Below are 21,563 nucleotides of genomic sequence, written 5' to 3'. Positions count from 1 at the left end.
CAAAAATACTTGTTCAATGACCATGAGGTGCCAGGAAATATTTTGGGTTTTGGGATACAGCAATACATAAAGATCCCTGTCACTACTGATCAAGATGGTAGCTGATTAAGATCCTCTGGCAATTTTACCCCACAGATACACCCACCAAGTTGAACAGCTATTCATGCACCAAACTACTAGCACAAGAGATAAGCAACTGGGGTAAGACCATAACAACTGCTTTTAGTATAAAAAATGAAAAGATTAATTGAGGAAGGCAGAAGGGAAGAATAGCTCTGCTACCCCTCTACAAACTCCAAGCTGCCCAGCCTGGAGAGAGGCACCTACAATTTGGGAAAGGGAGAAAGAATTAAGCATAGGACTGAGACTTGAAACCCAATACCACAGGTCCTCCATGGTGAAATCCAGTGCTGAGTAAAACCCATAATCTCTACTGCCAGATTGAGACCTGTGAACATAGCTTCAGGAACTGTGTTAGGCCAGGTGGTAAAGAGACTGCTTCTAGTACCCCTCCTCTAAACTCACTGGCAGAGTAGAGAGCACCTCCCACCCTCTAGGAAGCAGAACATGAAAGTTAGCTCAGGGCTTGTTCCTGAAGCCCAGAGTCAGACACACTGTGGTGAGGTCCAGCACTCAGCAGAAACAGAAGGCCCTGCACACATGTAAGAGACCACAGAACAGAATATCCAGACCAGTTCTGGTACCAGGTGGAAATCTGCCTGCCTGTAGGACAGACCCAAGTTTTGGCCTGTATCAGTTTCAGCCTTGAAGTGAGTGAGCCTAAGGAACAACCATCCTCTTCCCAAGTCTATTCAGACCCCCGTGGAAGTGAAATTCAGATGCAACTCAGCTTAGTACCAGTCTTGGTGGCCAAGGGTATGTCTTCACCACCCATCCCCCAACCTCAGGCAGCACAGCTATCACCAGGCCAATACTCATAGACAGAGCTCTATAACGGCCATAACACCAGGCAAAGACCTGAACTCCCCGTGAGACAGACTTGTGTTTCACACTGCATCAGCAAGACTTATGGCATGGGCCTTGGTGTAACCCGGTTCCATGTGGGTATGAGACTCAGGCACAACCTAGCGTTGCATCAGCTTAGGGCCAATCCCTTGACTACCACAACCCCAACTTTGGGCAGCATAGCCTGGTGCAAGACTTCATTTGCTGGGGTAAGAACTCAGCTTAGAATTTAGTACTGGCCTGGTGAAACCTAACACTGTGCAGCTCTTAATGGGTCCCATCCATAGGCCTACCTCAGGGTGGAATCTTTGACATAGCTCCAGTACCAGGGGAAGACACATGGCTCCTGTCCATTGCAATTATATTCCAGTTAGCACCATCTTTGGCTGGTTGCAGCAGTCGTAGGCCATGAATCTACTTCAGCAACAAGTAACCCACACAAGTGAAGGCCTTGGTCTTAACCCAGTGTTGTGCTGCTGATCTTGGTGGAGTGTGGGCTCAGGGTATGACACAGTTTGGTGGCTTTGGTGGCCCTAAGAGTGACATAAGTGCCCAGGGCAGTTCATTCACAGTGACACTGCCCAGAGCTGGGAAGAATGCTGCAGTGTCTGACCACAGGTCAGTGTGTATGAGGAATCTGGGCCTACAATGGCTCCAGGGAGAAGCTCATGGAGACAGATCATTCTCTGTAGGTATTCTCTTGTTTCTGAACAATACAGCAACAGAGTATTTGGTATACACCTAGGCTTGGATTTTCCTCCAATAGTGAAACAATGACAACACACCAAGAGCAAACTCCTGGCAAATCTGGATCTGGGAGTCATCTAGTGTTGAAGGAGTGGAAGTGACTGTAGGATCAGAGAAAAGAAGCAGCCTACTTAGAATTCCTGGAAAAACAGGAACAAACAAAGGAAAACTGGAATAAAAGCTGACCTTCCAATGCCCAGACATCATTGTACACCAACAAGTACCAAAGGCTCTTAGGAAACCATGACCTCACCTACTACTCAAAACAAGGTACCAGGAACTGATCAGACAGTGTTCAGTATGGGAAACTCTCACATAGAGAACATAAAACAGCTGTTTTAAGGAAACTAAATGAGTTTGTAGAAAACAGAGCATGTTTCAATACTCTAACAGAGAAACTTAATAGAGAGATGAAAGAAATTTAAAAAATCAAAACTGAGTGCCAGGGATGCAGCGCAGTGGTAGAGTGCTTGCTTGGCATTGCATGAAGCCCTGGGTTTGATCACAGCACTGAAAAAAAAAAAAAAACCCAACAGAAATTCTTGGGGTTTTTTTTGGTACTGGAGATTGAACCCAGGAGTGGTTATTCATTAAGCCACATCCCCAGCTCATTTTATATTTTGAGAAATGGTCCTGCTAAGTTGGTTAGAGCCTCACTATTTTGTTGATTCTGACCTCAAACTTGCAATCCTCCTGCCTCAGCCTCCTGAGTCACTGGGATTATCAGTGTGTACCACCATACCCAGAAAACAGAAACTCTTGGGTTGAAAAATATACATAGCAAAATTAAAAATATAATAGAAGGCATCAACAGCAGGGCAGAACAAATAGAAGACAGAATCATTGAGCTTGAAGACTGGTTATTTAAAAATATATAGATGGAAGAGGAAAAAAAAGAGACTGAAGAGGAATGAAGAAAGTTTATGGGAATTTCAGGACAGTATTAAAAGAGCAAATTTTTAGGTTATTTGGGTTCGAAATAAACTGAGAAAGCCAAAGGATAATGCTTACTCAAAGAAATAATAGCAGAAAACTTCCCAAGAGAAGGATACAAACACCCAGGGATGGGAAAGTCAAAGGTCACCAGTCACATTTAACTCCACCAAGTCTACCCAAAGACATCTTAAAATCACACTCTCACAGGTAAAAGATAAAGATTCTCAAGGCTGCAAAAGCAAAGAAATAAATGACAAATAGGGAGGGGTGCCCCAATTCATGTGATAGCAGACTTCTCAGAAGAAAACATATAGGGCAGAAGAGAGTGGTATGAGATTTTCAATGCACTGAAGGAAAAGAACTCAGCCAAGAATACTGTACCCAAGAAAGCTATCCTTTAGAAATGAAGAAGGGTCAAAGGCTTTCCCAGACAAGCAGAAGGTGAGAGAATGTATCTTCATCATGCCTGTTCTATGAGAAATGTTAAAGAATGTTCTTAAAATTGAAAGAAACCAACATTAATGAATAAGGGGGAAATATGGAAAGGCATAAAACTTACTGATAAGAGTAATTATACAAATAAATTCAGAATGTTCTGATTCAGTAAGCATGGGGCATAAACAATTCATATCTTAAGTATGAAGACTGGAAACAATAAGTATATTATTATGTTAAGTGATATAAAATTCAAGATGTGGAGAGGAATGGAAGACAACTGCAGAGTTTTATTATGAGTATATTCTTATATTTTAGTATAAGTAATATTATCTTGTTCTTTTGTTCACTCATCTGTTTCTTCAATTATCCTTATGATCGTATCAAATTGCTATCCTTTCAAAATAGCTTCTTATAATCAAAAGATGTTTCTGTATATGTCATGGTAATCATCGTAAAGCAAAAATCTGTAGCACACAAGCTAAAAGTAATAAGCAAGGAACAAACTACAACAAAGCTAGAAAACAAGTTACAAATGGTTGTAATAAGATCTTATTCAATTATCATGAATGTAAATGGATTAAAAGCTCTAAAAGTCACAGAATGACTGAATGGAATAAAAACAAGATTCAACTATATGCTGCTTATAAGAAATTCATTTCACCTCTAAGGTATATATAGACTGACAGTGAAGGGCTGGAATAAGATATTTCATGCAAATGGATGCAACAATAAGCAGGAATGCCAATACTAATATCAGACAAAATCAACTTTAACTACAATAAGAAGAAACAATGGTCATTACATAATGATAAAGGGTTCAATTCAGCAAGAGGAAATAATTCTAAAAATACATGCATCAAACATCAGAGCACGCATACATATAAAGCAGGTATTAATAGAGTGAAAGGGAGAGATGGACTCCAACATGTTAATCACTGAGGACTTCAACACCCCACTTCCAGTAATGGACAGATCATCCATAATGGGCTCTCTCAGTGGTAGAGAGCTCATCTAGCTTATACAAAGTCCTGCAAAATAAAATAAAAACATTTCTTTAAAAAGAAAGACAATATCAACAAAGAAACAGTTATATTTTACCCTATACCAAATGTACCGGATAGACATCTACAGAGCATTTCTTCCAATGGTTACCTAACTACACATTGTCTCATTAGCACATGGAACATTCAATGACAGATCATATGATAGGCTACAAAACAAGTCTCAAGAAATTTAAAAAATTTAAATCATATTGAGTATCTTTTCTGAGCACAATGCAACAAAGTTAGAAATCAATAAAATGCAGAACTCTGCAAGCTATATAAATTCATAGATATTTAATGACTTACTCTTGAGTAACCAATGGTTCAAAGAAGAAATCAAGAAGGAAATTTAAAAATTACTGAAACAATTGAAAATGGAGATATTACACACCAAACCTATTGGATACAGTAAGAGTAGTACTAAGAGGAAAGTTTATAACATCAATGCCAACATCAATAAAGTAGAAAGATCTCAGATAAAAACCTACCACTGCATCTTGAGGAACTAGGATAACAAGAAGACACTAAAGCTAAAATTAGTAGAAGAAATAACATCGATCACAACAGAAATGAATGGAGACTAAAAAAATGAGATCAACTAAACAAATGATTCTTCCAAAAGATAAAATAAACAATACTTCATCTAGCATACTCAAGAAAAGGAGAGAGAAGACACAAAATCAGAAATGAAAAGGAAAACAACGGACACTTCAAAAACACACATGATTATTAGAGTTCATTATTAACAACTTATGTTAACAAATATGATAATCTAGAAGAAATGACAAATTTATGGAGTAAATCAGCGTGACCCAGATAACAAAACCAGATAAGGACATACCAATGAAGAGACTACAGGCCAATATCCTTGATGAACCCAGATGCAAAAATCCTCAACAAAATACTAGTCAAGAGAATCCAACCACGCATTTAAAAGGTTATTCAACATGATCAAGTGGAATTTATCCCAGAGATGCAAGAATGGTTCAATACATGCAGATCAATAAATTTGACAATCTGTAGCAAAAGAAGGAATGACTAAAAGCCATATAATCATCTCAATAGTTGCAGAAAAAACATTTGGTAAAATTCAGCATTCCTTCATGATAAAAATGCTGAACAAATTAGACATATGAGGATGTTATCTTGACATAATAAAAAGTCTTCAAAGAACTAGAAAAAATGATTCTAAAATTTATATGAAACCATAAAAACCCTTGAATAGCCAAGCCATTTTAAATAAAAATAACAAAGCAGGAGGCATTATGTTACTTGAATTCAAAACATACCACAAAGCTGTAGTAATCAAAACAGCATGGTACTAACATAAATACAGATACATAGATCAATGGAACAGAATAGAGAACCCAGGCCCCAGTCACTAAGCAGCCACCGAGGACTCAGCAGCCTCCCCCTCTAGCCCCCTTGCTTTCCGACACTCTGTTTCCCCCCGCCCGCCTTCTCCCGCAGCCACCTTCCACAGGCCGTTTCCACCAAGGAAAAGGAATCATATTGTATGTCTGCTATCCAGAACCTCCACTCTTTTGACCCCTTTGCTGATGCAAGAAAGGGTGATGACCTGCTTCCTGCTGGCACTGAGGAGTATATCCATTTAAGAATTCAACAGAGAAACAGTAGGAAGACGCTTACCACGGTCCAAGGGATCGCTGATGATTATGATGAAAAGAAACTAGTGAAGGCATTTAAGAAGAAATTTTCCTGCAATGGTACTGTAATTGAGCATCCAGAATATGGAGAAGTAATCCAGCTACAGGGTGACCAGTGAAAGAACATATGCCAGTTCCTGGTAGAGACTGGAACTGGTTAAGGACGATCAGCTGAAGGCTCATGGGTTTTAAGTGCTTGTGGCTCATTGAAGCTTAAGTGAGGATTTCCTTGCAATGAGTAGAATTTCCCTTCTGTCCCTTGTCACAATTTTAAAAACCTCACAGCTTGTATAATGTAACCATTTGGGGTCCGCTTTTAACTTGGACTAGTGTAACTTCTTCATGCAATAAACTGAAAAGAGCCATGCTGTCTAGTCTTGAAGTCCCTCATTTAAAGAGAGGTCAAGCAGTAGGTACCTGGCAGTGTCCACTCTGAAACAAAGCAATAACGTGATGTTTCAGCAAAGCCCAGAGGCCCAAGATCAGATGGCTGTGTCTGACCAGAAGCTTCTCAACTCTCCCTCAGCAGAGGCCCCTATCCTAAGAGTGCCATGACCTGATCAGGAAGATGGGGTAAGGCAGCTGTACCACTAGAGGGAGCCTTTGGTGGTTTTTTTTTTTTTTTTTTTTTTTTTTTTAAGAAAAAGAAAAAAGAGCCCCTGGTGTCTAACCTGACCAGATGGGCAGAACGCAAAGGACACCTTCCTTCCAGTGAGGTGATAATGACATCTGGCTTGCCACCAAGGTCTTTTTGAGTAGACATATTCTAGCTAAGGGGTGTCCAGAACAACAGAACATGAGGCCAGTTTAATATCAGTTAAACTTTTGACAAGGGAACAAATAACAACTGATGTGGATGTTGCATCAGTATTCATAATAGCTAAGAAATGGAAATAGCTAAGAAATGGAAATACCTAAGTGTCCATCAACTGATGAGTGGATAAAGAAATGTGATAAACATATAAAATGGATATTATTCAACCATAAAAAGAGTGAAAGCCTATTGTCTGCAACAACATGGATGGAACTGGAAATCATTATATTGTTGAAATGAGGCACAGAAAGACAAGTACTGCATGATCTCACTCACATGTGGAATATAAAAAAGGTGATTTCCTAAAGTTGAGGGTAGAATAATGATTTCAAGAAGCCAGGGACTGTAGGGGGAGTGACATTGATGAAAAAAGTTTGATCAAAGAGTACTAAGTTACAATTAGGTGCAAGAAGTTCTGGAATAGTATTACACAGTATAGTGACTATTGACAACACTTAAGAACTGTGCATTTCAAATGATAAAAATGTGGAGATAAATATGTTTAATTTGATTTAAATATTATATAATGTATACATGTATTGAACATTATTGCATAATACTCAATTATCAGTTTAAAATAATAAAAATAAAAGCCATAAAGAAAAAAAATCCCTACTTACATAGAGCTAAGTTATGGTTATATTAGAAGATTATAAGTGCTATAAAAAAAAACAGTAGGATAAGAGAGTAAGAGTTATGAAGCATTAGTAATTGTGGTTGCAGTTCTCTTTTTCCTTTTCGTGATACTAAGGATTGAACCCAGAGGCACTCCACCAGTCAGCTATATGCACAACCCTTTTGATTTTTGATTTGGAGACAGTCTTGCTAAGTTGCCCAGGCTGACCTGGAATTTGCAATCCTCATATTTCAGACTCCTGAGTTCCAGGGATTACAGGTGTGCACACCATGACTGGCTTGTGGTTTAATTTTAATATCTGTTTGGACAGGTCTTATTTGAGTCAAGACCTGAACAAAGTGACAGCATCTATACATGATACTGGAGTATGGGCCCAAGGTAGAGTATCCCAAAATATTATAAAAGTCTGAAATCATACAAACTATACTCTGACCATAACATAATTATGTTAAGCTATCCACTATTCTAAGAACTATGAAATACACAAATGTTTACAAACTAACAGCATACTTCTAAACAGTCCATTAGTCAAATATTTTAAAATATTTTAAACTACTAGGTGTGGTGGTGGCTCATGTTTGTAATCCCAGGTAATAAAGAGGCTGAGGCAGGAGGATCACAAGTTGGAGGACACCCTCAGCAACTTAATGAGACCCTGTCTCAAAATGAAAAAGAAAATGGGCTGAGGATGTGGCTCAGTGGTAAAACACACCTGGATTCAATATCTAATACCAAAAATAAATAGAAAAACATAAATTAAAAAAATATTTTGAACTGAAAAAAGTGAAACATATCAAAATTTATGGATGCAGCTAAAAAAAACATGCTCAAAGAGAAATTTATAGTTTCTATACAGTGCCTAAGTCAGGAAAGAAAAATGGTTTCAAATCCATAACCTGAGCATCTCAGCTTTCCTAGAAACAGATCAAACTGAATATAAAGCAAGCAAGCAATAAAAATAAATATTAGGGTATAAATAAATACAGTAGAAAATAGAGAAAAATGAAGGAAATCAAACACTGGTGTTTTGAAAAGTTTAGCCAAATTAAAAATAGAACAACCATGAAAATAAGCAAAAAGACAAAAATGACTAAAATCGATAATTAAAGAGGGCATATCACTACTCACCCTTCAGAAATGTAAAATGGTTATGTAGAAATATTATGAATACCTTTAGGCCAAAAAATTAGAAAACTTATATAAATGGACAAATTCATAGAAAGATATGAATTATCAAAGCAGATTCAGGAAAGAGGACAGCTGAATAAAAATATAACAAGAAAAGAAGTTGAATCAGTAATCAACAAACTAGCCACAAACAAACACCCAGGTCCAGGTGGCTTCACCGGTAAAGTCTATCAAAAATTTGAAGAAATTATACCAATCCTATACAAACGCTTTCAGAAACAGAGGATGAGGGAACACTTTCCAATTCATTCTATTAGTATTACACTGACTCTAAAACTAAACAAATATACTAGAATAAAACTACAGACTAATAGTCTTCATGAACATTGATGTAAAAATACTTAAAATATTACCAAACCTAATCTAACAACATATTAAATGGATTATATACATATAAGTTGGGTTTATACAAGGAATGAAAGATTGGTATAAAATCTAAAAAATCAATTAATATATTAACAGATTAAAACCTTAAATCACATGATCACCATAGTAGGTTAGAAAAAGCCTTAAACAAAACCCCATAGTCATTCATGATAAAATATAATTAACCTTACTTAACTATCTATAGAAGGGAATGACTTCAAAATGCCTGTGGTAGACTGAATAATGGTAACTCATAATGTCCACATCCTTATCCTTGGAATCTTTGAAAATAAAATTTACACAGCAAAAGGGATTCTGTAGGTATTATTAAGGTAAGGCTATTGATTAGGATTCATCCTGGATCAAGCAGATGAGGCGAATATAATGGTGAGACTCCCTATAAGAAGCAATGAGGAAGGTTAGAGATAGGAGATGTGACTATATGTGTAGAGGTTGGAGTAATATGAGAAAGGACCATGAGTCAAGGAATGCCAGTGACTTCTAGAAGGTGGAAAAAGCTCACTTAGAATACGTACAAGGAATGTTGCCCTATCAACATCTTGATATTAGGACTTTTCATCTCTAGAATTATAAGAAATAAGCATTGCTTTAAGCCCTGAAATTTATGGTAATTAGTGATAGCACCCACATGAAAGTAATATGCTGCCAAAAAGCATGTACAAAAAACCTACAGCTAAACTTATACTTCATTGTTAAATGCAGAATGCTTTCCCTCTAAGACTGAGAGTAAGGCAAGGATGTTAGGTTGGACTACTTCTATTTAACATTGTATTAAAGGTTTTGGACAGTACAAGCTGGGGAAAAGGCTTCCAGATTGGAAAGAAAGAAGTAAAGCTTTATTCATAGAAAACAAAATTATCTATGCAACAAGTATAGATATTATCAAGGTAGCCATGATAAGAGCATTACAACTAATAGAAGAGTGTAATCACAGGCTCAAGATCAATACACAAAAACTGTATTTCTATATAATTGCATGCAAAATTAAAATGAAATGAAAGAAGAAAACAATAGTATTCACTAGGGGTTGGGGATATAGCTCAGTTGGTAGAGTGCTTGCCTTGCAAGCATGAGGCCCTGGGTTCAATCCCCAGTACCACCAAAAAAAAAATACTATTCACTAGTCACACTCAAGATGAATACATAAAAACCGACTGTACTTCTGTATAATTGCATGCAAAAATCAGAAAAATTAAATAAGAAAACAATTCTATTCACTAGTGTTAAAATGAATAAAATACTTAGAAATAAGTTTAAGAAAATAAGTATAAGATTGTTAAATTCAAAGCTATAAAACAATGCTGAAATAAATTGTAGAACATGTACATAAAAGAAGAGATATTCCATGTTCATGGATTAGAATAAATTCTCATTAAAAATGACATTTTTCTTCAAGCTGATTTATAGATTCAATTCAATGCCTATTAAAGTCTGGCAGGCTTTTTTGTAAAAAAAAATTATCAAGTTCCATCTAAAATCTGCATGGAAATAGGAAAGATCTGGAATAGAAAAAATGTTTCATTTCATTTCATTTCATTTCATTTCATGGTACTGGGTATTGAAACTAGGAGCACTCTGCCACTGAGCTACATTCCCAGTCCTTTTTATTTTTTATTTTGAGACAGGGTTTCATTAAGTTGTTGGCTTGAACTTGTAGTACTCCTGTCTCAGTCTCCCAAGTCACTGGGATTGTAGGCATGCATCACCATACCCAGCTACAAAAAGCAATTTTTAAAATGAGGAACAAATTTGGAACACTTTCACTACCTTCCAAACTTACTATAAAAGTAAAGGAACTTAAAGAATAAGGATAGGCATGTAGACCAAAGGAATCAAATTGTATGTCTAGGAAAAAACCCTTCCATTTATGGTTGATTTTTTTTACAAACGTGTCAAGCAAATTCAATGGATAAAATAATAGTCTTTATAAGGTATAGTGCTGGGACAATTTGAAATCCATATGCAAAAAATTAAAAAATTAAGCTAATAAAGATGCCATGTTCACATTTTTGAAGATTTGAAGATTTATAGTATAAATATATAAAATCACCATAGTTGATTTAAGGAATCAATAGAATCCCAATCGAAATCATATAAATATATATGTATACATAAAATTTGATAAACTGATTCTAAAATATACATGGAAAGCCAAAGTGTTGAAAGTAGACAAAACACTTTTGAAGAAAAAGGTAAAAGAAATTGTCATTCTACTGTACCAGATATCAAAATATTATATAGCTAGATTGTGTAATATTGATTCTCGAACAGTCCAAAATATCAAAGCAACAAAAGAGAATTCAGAAAAGCACTCATCCATACATGAACACCTGATCTATGAAAGAGGTACAATAATAGTACTGGAACATTTTGATATAAAGTGTTGGGACAGAGAGATTTCTATATGAGAGGAAAAAATAAACTGTACCTCTATTTTATACCATATACATATAAATACAGTTCTGGGTGGATTAAAGACTTAACTGTGAAAGACAAAAAGAAGTTTTAGAATAAATATCTTTCTGCACTTATAGTAGAGAAGGATTTATTAATGAGAGCACAAAAGCAGTATTAAATAAAAAGAAAAAATGGCCAGGCACGGCGGCGCACGCCTGTAATCCTAGTGGCTCGGGAGGCTGAAGCAGGAGGATAATGAGTTCAAAGCCAGTCTCAGCAAAAGTGAGGCACTAAACAACTCAGTGAGACCCTGTCTCTAAATAAAATATAAAATTGGGCTGGGAATGTGGCTCAGTGGTTGAGTGCCCCTGAGTTCAATCCTCAATATTCCACCAACAAAAAAATAATACATTTTTACATACAAATGAAAAACTTTTGTGCATCAAAAGATATCATAAAGACAGTGAAATGATAAGAAACAAAATGAAAATAGATATTTTCAACAAATATAACCAACAAAGAGCAAGTGCTCATAATAATAAAGAACTTGTACAAATTTATAAGAAAATATACCCAAGATTAGAGAAGAAAGCTAGAGACAGACTATTCAGGATATATAACCCTAAAATGTTCCTAGCTTCCTCTTTGCTATACAGTAACACTGAGGTAAGTGGTAACTGCTGAGATCTGCCATATTTTAGGGCTTTTGGGGCTGAGCTATAAATAGTTTTGATACATGCTTAAAGTAATCTGAACCAAGACTACATCTGGACAGGGTACAAACAGATGGAAAGATGTTCTGGCAGTAAATAGGCATTTTCACATTTGCTAAATGGGAAAAATAATTGAATAGCAATTTCACAAAGGAGACTATCCAAATGGTCAATAAATGCATGAAAAGGTGTCCAACATCATTAGTTTTCAAGAAAATGAAATTAAAACCACAATGAAACCAACAATAAAGGCTTGGATTATTAAAAAATATAAATGCCTAAAAATAAAACAAAACACACACAAAACAGGAAAACTGTTCTAAAGCAAACAAAATGCAATGTATGATCCTTCATTGTAACATGGATAAAACTGAGATATCTGATTATAAATCATATTATTAGTTAATTTTAGAATAATAGTGTTACATCTCTTAAGAGTGATCACAATACTGTGATTGTATAAGAGAATGTGATCGTTCTTTGAAAATACTCAATGAAGTATTTAGAAATAATACCTCATAATGGGGGGGAGGGAAGGGTTAGTATTAGGGTTAGAGTTAGGGTTAGGGAGGGGGGCAAGTAAGGAGGAAGGAAGTACTGTATAGAGGGAAAAGAGGGGTGGGAGGGGTGGGGGGAAGGGAAAAAATAACAGAATGAATCAAACAACATTGTTCTATGTAAATTTATGATTACACAAATGGTATGCCTTTACGCCATGTACAAACAGAGAAACAACATGTATCCCATTTGTTTACAATAAAAAAAAATAATACCTAATTTCATCTGACCCTATTTCAAATAGTTTAACAGTAAAAAATTACATATACACATACTCAATGTGGAGGAAGAGAGGCAAAGCATATATAGCAAGATGCCAACAGCTGGCGAACAGAGGTTCTTTTATTTCTCCACATTTTAAACTTTTCAAAATAAAACATTGAGAAAAATAATGCTTTATTAAGGATGAAAAACAGAAGTAACAAACAAATACTAATTAAGGGAACAAATATTAATAAGGTGAATAGATAACACAGTGAAATATAAGCAAATGCTGATCAAACTGGAATCTGAAAATACCCAGTGTGGACAAGGTTATGGGGCAACCTGAACCTTCTTCCTGCATGGTTGGTGGGATTTTAACTTGGAGAAATTCCTTCAGAAATTAATTAATATCTAATGAAGTTGAAGATGTACAAACTTTTTACCCCTCAATTCCACTCCAAGGTATATACCCTGAGAAACTTCTGCACAAGTCATAGGATTCCTGTATAAACACAATCATAGTAACAGGATTGATACTTATAGCATGCCCAAAATGGGAACAACCCAAATGTTCAACTATAAAATAGAAAAATTATACTACATTCATATAAAGGAATACCAAACTTCAATGAAAATGAACTACAGCTACACATAGAAATATGGATGAATCTCACAATTACACAAAGAAGACCCAATAGAATATGAACAGTACAATTCATTGATATAATGCTTGAACACAGGCAAAACTAAACACTGCCTAGTGCTGGATGTATAGGCCATAAAAATATGAAAAAAGTAGGGAAATTATTATCATAAGTCAGGACAGTGGTTATATCTGATGGGAAGAGGGTTATGATATTTTGAGGGGCATATAGGGTCTTTTAGAGTATCAGCAATATTCTATTTCTTGATCTAACTGAACATTTATGTTTTAAGCACACTTTAGTATGATCTCACTCATTTTTTAAAAATAAGGTTCGTAAAAAAGTTAATGAGAGGTGATGAAGTGGCAATAAGTTAGTGTACTGGGATGAATAGTATTCTCCCAAAATTTATGTCTACCCAGATCCTCAAAATTTGATCTAAATTGGAAATGAAGTTTATGAAGATATAATTAATTAAGATAAAAACACAGGCTGGGCATATGGGTGCACGCCCATAATCCCAGTGATTTGGGAGGCTGAGGCAGAAGGTTCACAAGTTTGAGCACAGCCTTGGTAACTTAGGGAGGCCGTAAGCAACTTAGTGAGAGTTTGCTCAAAAGAAAAAATAAAAAGGGTTGGGGATTTAGCTAAGTGGTATAGCATCTCTGGGTTCAATCTCTGTAGTACAAAAAACAAAAAACAAAAACAACAGATAAAGTCACAGGAGATTAGAGTGAGCCCTATGTCCAATGACTGACATTCTTATTAGAAAAATCATGCAAAGACACAGAGACACAGTCACAGAGGGAAAATGGCATGTGTAATGGAAGCAGTGCTCAGAGCCTCCAGAAGTAACTAACCTTGCCAACATCTTAATTTTATACTTCTTGCTTCCATAAGTGTGAAAGTATAAATTTCTGTTTTTTTTATGCCACCCAGTTTGTGGTACTTTGTTATGGCAACCCTGGGAATCTAATACAAAATTTGGTACTGGGAAGTGGAATGCTGCTGCAACAAATACTTTAAAATGTGGAATTGGCTTCAGAATTGAGTACCGGCTAAAGGCTAAAAAAATTCTGAGGTTTGTGAGAGTAAAGGCCCACATTTAAAGGCAATTCCGATAGGGGCCCAGAAGGAAGTGAACAGCACAGGAGAGAAAGCATCTCTCTCTCTCTCTCTCTAATCATTAATGAAATATTGCTAGGAATATGAACATTAAAGGTGTTTCTGGTGAGATCTTAGAAGGAAATGATGACCTGTTATGATACTGGATGAGAGGCAATTTTCATTATACAGTGGCAGAAGCTTACCTGAATTAATTTCTGCTGTTGAGTTAAAAAGACTAACTTATAAATGATAAACTTGGATATTTCACTGAGGATATTTTTAAGGAAAGATACAGGTTGGTTTCTCCTTGATGCTTAAAATAATAAGAGAAAGAGGTAAATTGAAAAAGGAACTGTAAAAGAAAAAGAAACCAGCACTTAATGATCTAAAAAATCCTAAAACTACCCAGACAACATGCTCTGGAAAAGGAACCAAGATTGTGGCTGGACAAACTTTCATGAAGTGATGAGGGATATGGTTTATGGATCCAATCAATCATCTCAGCAGAAGCCAGGAACAGACATAGGTTATACAGGAAGGATCTGTAGAAAACCTTCATGTAATGTTGTAGATTTGTTGACATGCATGAAATTGACAAAGACTTTGATAATTTTAGATAATTTAGTGCCAGTCTGATGTGAAAAAGAGACACAGAACAAAATGAAGGATAACTCCAAATGCAAAGCTATAGATGCAGGGGCTGGAGAGATTGGGGTAGTGGCTACACTAGTGGGCTAAGAGGGCAGGCTCAGAGGATGGAACATTGAGCTTAGAGTATTACACTTGGATCTTGAAAACTAATGGAATTTGCACTGCTGAATTACAAACTTGCTCAACAACCCCTTTGTTCCTTCCTTCTTGCCCTTTCAGAATCGAAATGTCCATCCTATGCTTGTCCCACCATTATACATTAGAAGCAGAAAACTTGATTTTTAGTTTCACTGGTTTCTGGGTAGAAAGAACCATATCCACAGCCTCACCCATACTTTATTTAGGCGATTTAGGTAATCAGGCTTGGGGCTTTTGACTTGATATTTAAATGAGATCTAGCACTTAGACTTGATGCTGGAATGGGTTAAGACTTTTGGAGATGTTGTGATAGGTTGAATACATTTTGCATGTGTCCAGATGGATATGAATTTTTTGAGCACAGATGGCAGATGGGTCTAGGTTGAATAGTATACCTCCAAAATTCATGTCCACCCGGAGCCTTAGACTGTGACTTTATTTGGAAATAGGTTCTTTGCATATGTAGTTAAATTAAGATGAGGTAATACTGGATAAAGGTAGGCTCTAAATTCAATAACTAGTGTCTTTATAAAAGGCCATGTGAAGGCACAGAGGCAGACACACAAGTAGAATGTAATTTGATGACAAAGGCAGAGATTAGAATGATGCATCTACATCTCAAAGACCAAGAATTGCTGGCAAGTACCAAAAGCTAGAAGAGGCAAAGAAGAATACACTCCTAGAACCTGCAGAGAAACCATAGGCCTGTCAACACCTTGATTTCAGACTTCTAGCACCCAGATTTACAGAGAGAATTATTTATTATTATTTTCAGCCACCAGATTTGTGGTAATTACAGCAGCCCTGAGAAACAAATACAGTGATTATACAAAACTCTTCCAAAAATTGTGTAACAGAGGACAAATTATTAAGAATATGAATAAATCCTAAAAACAGTATTTTAAGTATAGCTTCATACAAAGAATACATACTGTATAGTTCCAGTTATAAGAAGTTCTAAAACAGGTAAAAATAAATGTAGTGGAAAAATACCAAAACTGCTTCTAGGAGGGCAGAATAGGAAAACTTTCTGGGGAGATGGAAATATTTCATGTGTTGACAGAAGTTAGGGCACATACATGCAGCAGTATGCTAGAGATGGTCTGATGGCTGTGTGCATCTATTTTCAACTCCATGTTCAATGGATGACACTAACTACCAGCTTGAAATCTACTGTGGCAGGAATATCTACACCAAAGGAAACTGTCAAATAATATATATTAGGGTCTTTTTTTTTTTTTTTTTTTTTGCTGGAGAGCTAGCTGTTAAACATTTATCAACATATCATACACAGATCTATATGCTGATCAAGTCATCAAATGAACACTTAAGATATGTCCATTTAATTGCATGAAAATTTCATAACAAAAGAAAAATACTAATAAATATTTAGCTAACAATATTCATACTGAATTATTTGTGGGTCATAAATTTATATGAACACTTTTTTTGCAATACTGGGGATTGAACACAGGGAAATTCTACCTCTGGGCTATATACCAGGCCTTTTTAAAATTTTTAAAATTTTGAGACAGGGTCTCAAAATTCTCAGTCTTGCCTCCAATTTGCAATCTTCCTAACTCAGCCTCCCAAGTAGCTGGAATTTCAGATGTTTGCCAACATCAGCAAGTTTTAAAAACTGCATTTATGAAGTAAAATTGATTTATAGATAGATAGAGGTACAGATTTGATATGATAGGGAAAATAATATTGATGGTAGAATCTAGATGGTAATATAACGGGCATTAGTGATAAAATTATTTTGACTTTTCTATATGTTTAAAAAATTTTCATTGAAATAAAAAATGAAAATTTTTCCCATTTGGGTATAAAAATATTAATATGTATTTAATTCTCTTTCTTATGACTTGACCTTTTACATTTCTTTTTTTTTGCGGTGCTGGGGATCAAACCCAGGGCCCTGTGCTTATAAGGCAAGCACTTTACCAACTGAGCTATCTCCCCAGCATGCCACATTTCATTTTTAAAACAAACTGCTATTCATTATGTTATATAGTGAGAGGAGAAAATCTACATAGATGGTTTGCTCAAGTACCTAAACAATTGAAGGACATTTTCCATTTTTTATCATGTAAACAGCTTATGGTAGGAGTATGCACTCCACCAGAAATTGGCAAATGATACAATGATCATGTTAAAGTCTTGAAGGGAAAGAAGCAGGGATGACTGAGGTTCCTTGGTGATAAGAGGGATAAGATTCAGCAATAAGGTATAAAAATTAGCTTGAAGCAGCAAGGACTTCCCTAGCTCTGAGTTGAATGGGAAGAAAGGGAGAGATAGGAATGCAGAAGTTATCAGAGAACTGAGCAGGGAGTGGATGAAATTTCTTGCTGCTTTGAAACTGGACAGAATGCTATACTTTAAAAATATTGAAATAGTAGGCTAGGAGAAAGTAATGAAGATCTAAAATAGTATTGATAAGGAATGAAAGAGCTAACAAAGAACTAGGCGATAGCCTGTCAAACAAGATACAGAGATATCAGAGATGAGGAACTTGTAGAGGCACTAAAAACAAAGTTACATGATTTTTCTCTAGTACAGCTCAGAAGGCATGGCGCAACAATAAAGAAGGTAATTAGTTGTACTGATAAAGGGCTGAAGTTTTCCTAGGTGGGTATGATACAGTCAAGGAAGGAGAATGATTCATCGGCAAGAATGTGGTTAAATAATGGATGATGGAGTCTAAAAAAGATGAGAAAGGAAGAGGAAACAAGCTGGGATTGACAGACTGGGAGAAAATAAAAAGGGCCAAGGAACTAGAACTTTTAACAGCATTTAAGAGAGGGTATAATGGGGGTAAGAGAAAGCCAGAAGGATAAGAAAAATAAAGTAATCAGAAAGTATATACTAGAGTTTATTTCAGAAGAAGTATATTTCTAGAGAAATATATCTTGTTTTTCTACTGAGTTGAGGTTAGAAAATGGGACATTATAATTTGAAAAAAAAGTCTGTTTCAAGATATAGTAAAACCACACTTAATAAATCAATAAATCTTTTCAAATCACATATGCAAGTGCTGTGGTCAAAACATAAACTTCTGTATAAGGTCATGGATTTAGGTTTCAGCATGGTCACTTAAAAACTTCTTGAGAAGTCTCCTCCTCTGAAAGTTCAATTTTTTAAATCAGTAAATGGGTATGATACTGCCACTATCTCACGGGCTGTTGTAAAAAACACATTAATTTGGAATAATGCTTAGAAAAAGGACTGGCATAAATTAAAAACAATATTATCTATTAGGACTTCTGTTTCTGGGTATGATGAAATACAAATACTTCACCCTGTCTCTCCCAATGTATACAGTAATAAAACTTGGAGAGAAGGTATGGTATATTTGAAGACTGTGAGAAGTAAAAAGTAGCAGGTAGAAGGAATAAAAGTTCAGAATTTGAAATAAAGAACTCACATCCAGACATGGCATAATCAAATTGCTGAAAATAAAGGGAAAAAAACTCTTATATTTGTGAACTCACAATTCTCCTGCCTCAGTCTCCCAAGTAGCTGGGATTACAGGTGTGTGGCCACCAAGTCCAGCTAACAATTTTATACATACAAATGTGTGTGTCTCTCTTTCTTTCTCTCTCCCTCTCTCTCTCTCTCTCCCCCCTCCCTCCCCCCATATATAGACTCTACACACACACATATATAGATACATACAAAATTTATACATAGAGAGATTAATGTAACTCTAAACCTGTTATATGCAAAAAATTAATTTAAAATTGTTCATAAGTGCTGGGGTTGTAGCTCAGTGGTAGAGTGCTTGCCTAGCATGTGTGAGGCACTGGGTTTGATACTCAGCACCACATAAAAATAGATAGATAAATAAGTAAATAAATAAACAAACAAACAAATAAAATAAAGGTATTGTGTCTATCTACAACTAAAAAAAATTTAAAAAATGGTTCACCGACATAGATGTATGAGCTAAAACTATATCTTTTAGAACACATGAAAAAAAAATCTGTGTATCCCTGGGTTAGAAAGAACCTTCATTACAAAACCAAAAACATAAGCCATAAAAAATTAACAATATAGTCTTCATCAAAATCACAAACTTCAGAGTTTCAAAAGATGCTAGAGTAAGAGAGATAATGTCACTGAAAATAGTGGACAGAGTAGGGACCTATGAAAATTTCCTACAGAAAAGCAATAAAAAAATTGGTAAAAACTGTCAGAACCAACTTTAATAACTGGAAAATAACCAAAGGTTTACAGCAACCCAGGGAGTATTTCTTCATGAAAAATTGCTGAACCTCAGTAACGGTAATGAGTTTTGTAGTGCTTGAACTTGCCCTATTCCCACCTTTTCTCCCAGGTCTGTGGTAACCTTGAAAACCACTGACTTGAAATTAAAGGTTAAAAAAACAAACAAACAAACAAAAAAACCCAGCAGCAGAGCAGCCATTAAGTGAGAAGAATGGAACTGGAGCCCCAATAGAATTGGAGCCCCACACTGGTGCTTTGAAAAACATACTTCCCAGAGAATTGTCATTACTAGACCTTTCCGGTAGTTTCCAGGAAAATCCCACAAGCACAACTCTATTTGACTAGACTCAAGGCTCACCAAGAACTAACAGGTTATTCCCCAGAAACTTTTGTCAAAATGATCAGAGGCAACCCTTGAATTTCACAGGTATCTGAGGTGGTAGAGAACAGATGGGGAAATTACAGGTTAATCAAAAAACTTAGAAGGTAAAATCTCAGGAAAGAGATGTTATAGGGGGCTTGAAAAAGCTCCAATATCCTTCTAGTAATCTAGACAGGCAGGCACATGCCTAGGGTTATCCACATTCCCAGGGCTGTGTGTACTCAGGGAAGACCTAAAAAGGCCCTAAAAGCCCTCTGACTAACCTTGAGGCTCTGTGCAATCAGGAAATGGAAGCTAAAATGGAATCCTAAACTGCATGGCCTAGTGTTGAAGATGTTCTCACCATGCACAAAGAATCCCTCAGAAAAGATTGTAAAAGTACTAATTCTAGACATAATGTCCTAAACATGATGCAAACAATATTCTAAGTTAGAGAACACTGTCTGTGATTCCATTTATATAAAATTACCAAAATAGGCAAATCTATAGGAACAGATAGGAAATCATTGCTACCTGGGCTATACATTAGAAGCAAGGATTGAGAACAATGATTACGATGATGGAAATGTTCTAAAACTAGGTTGTGGTGGTGATGGTTGATGAATTCTGTAAATTTACTAAAAATCACTAAATTTGAAAGAGTTCTATAGGATGTAGTAAATGGTGAATAGTGAAAAAATGGTTCAATTTAATGCTATAAAAAACTTATTACTTTTTGCCCAGGGTCTTATGCATGCCAGGCAAGTACTTTTCCACTGAGCTACATCCCCAGTCCCTCCCCCCTAAAAAAAAAACCAAAAAAACCCTTACTTTTAAAAAATAATAAGAGCTGGGTATGGTGATGCACACCTGTAACACCAATACTAGGGATGCTGAGGTAGGAGGATTTCATGTTTGAGACCAGCCTGGGCAACTTGGTGATACCTTGTCTCAAAATAAAAATAAAATAGAGCTGGAGCTCAGTAGTAGAGTACCCCTGGGTTCAATCCCCACTACAAAAGAAAAAAAGAAAGGAAGAGAAAAGAAAAGAAAGGAAGAGAAAAGGAAAGAAAAGAAAAGAAAGGAAGAGAAAGAAAAAGGGAAAAGTTCACTTTTAAATATAATAATATAGATAGGATACAGAAAGTAATTTTGGAATATTCAACTAAGAATTTCTGAAAATCTGCTTTCCATAAAAGCAAAAAGAACACCGGCAAAATTTGTTAAAATAAATAAAATTTGTGGAAATAAAAACTAAAGGCTTGCAGCAAAACATGGAACAGTTTTGCAAGAAAACTCAGTAAGTGCAGTAGCATTTCAACTTTCTATAATCCCACCTCCCTCTCTCCAGCTTTACAGTAACCTTGACAATCAACAACCTTACAACTACAGTACCTATAAAAATCAGCAGCATAGCTGAAACTGAAGGAGCAAAACATTTCTAAAGCTTCCCAAAACCCCCGTCCTAAGAGAATATTCACTAGTTGACCTGCTTGGTACCTCAATGGAAAGCTATATTATGAGGGCTTGTCTTTGACACTGCTCATATCCCACTCTGTGAGAATAGTCCATCCCTAGGGTATTTGTCAAAATTAACTGGTAGGGACTGTTTAGCATTATAGCTGTTAGAGATGGCAGTTACAGATGAGATTCATAAGAGACTGACAAATAACACTTAAAAGGAAAAACAGGGAATGAGGTTCACAGGGGCTTTGAAAAGTTTAGGCACATTCCTGA

The 21,563-nt window shown here is 35.9% G+C and overlaps 1 protein-coding gene and 1 pseudogene across 5 annotated transcripts in view; one reads left to right on the top strand and one right to left on the bottom strand.

Annotated features, from left to right (window-relative positions):
- The window catches only part of RBM41 (RNA binding motif protein 41), a 69,178-nt gene that overhangs the window by 35,217 nt on the left and 12,398 nt on the right, over positions 1–21,563 (bottom strand). The gene's annotated exons all lie outside the window — the stretch shown is intronic.
- Positions 5,606–6,428, top strand: LOC306651698 (eukaryotic translation initiation factor 1-like; annotated as a pseudogene). The gene has a single exon. The product of its transcript is annotated as a eukaryotic translation initiation factor 1-like (transcript).

Source organism: Sciurus vulgaris, assembly GCF_902686455.1.
Source record: "Sciurus vulgaris genome assembly, chromosome: X".
NCBI classification, from domain to species: Eukaryota; Metazoa; Chordata; class Mammalia; order Rodentia; family Sciuridae; genus Sciurus; species Sciurus vulgaris.
This window is presented reverse-complemented; position numbering and strand designations above follow the sequence as displayed.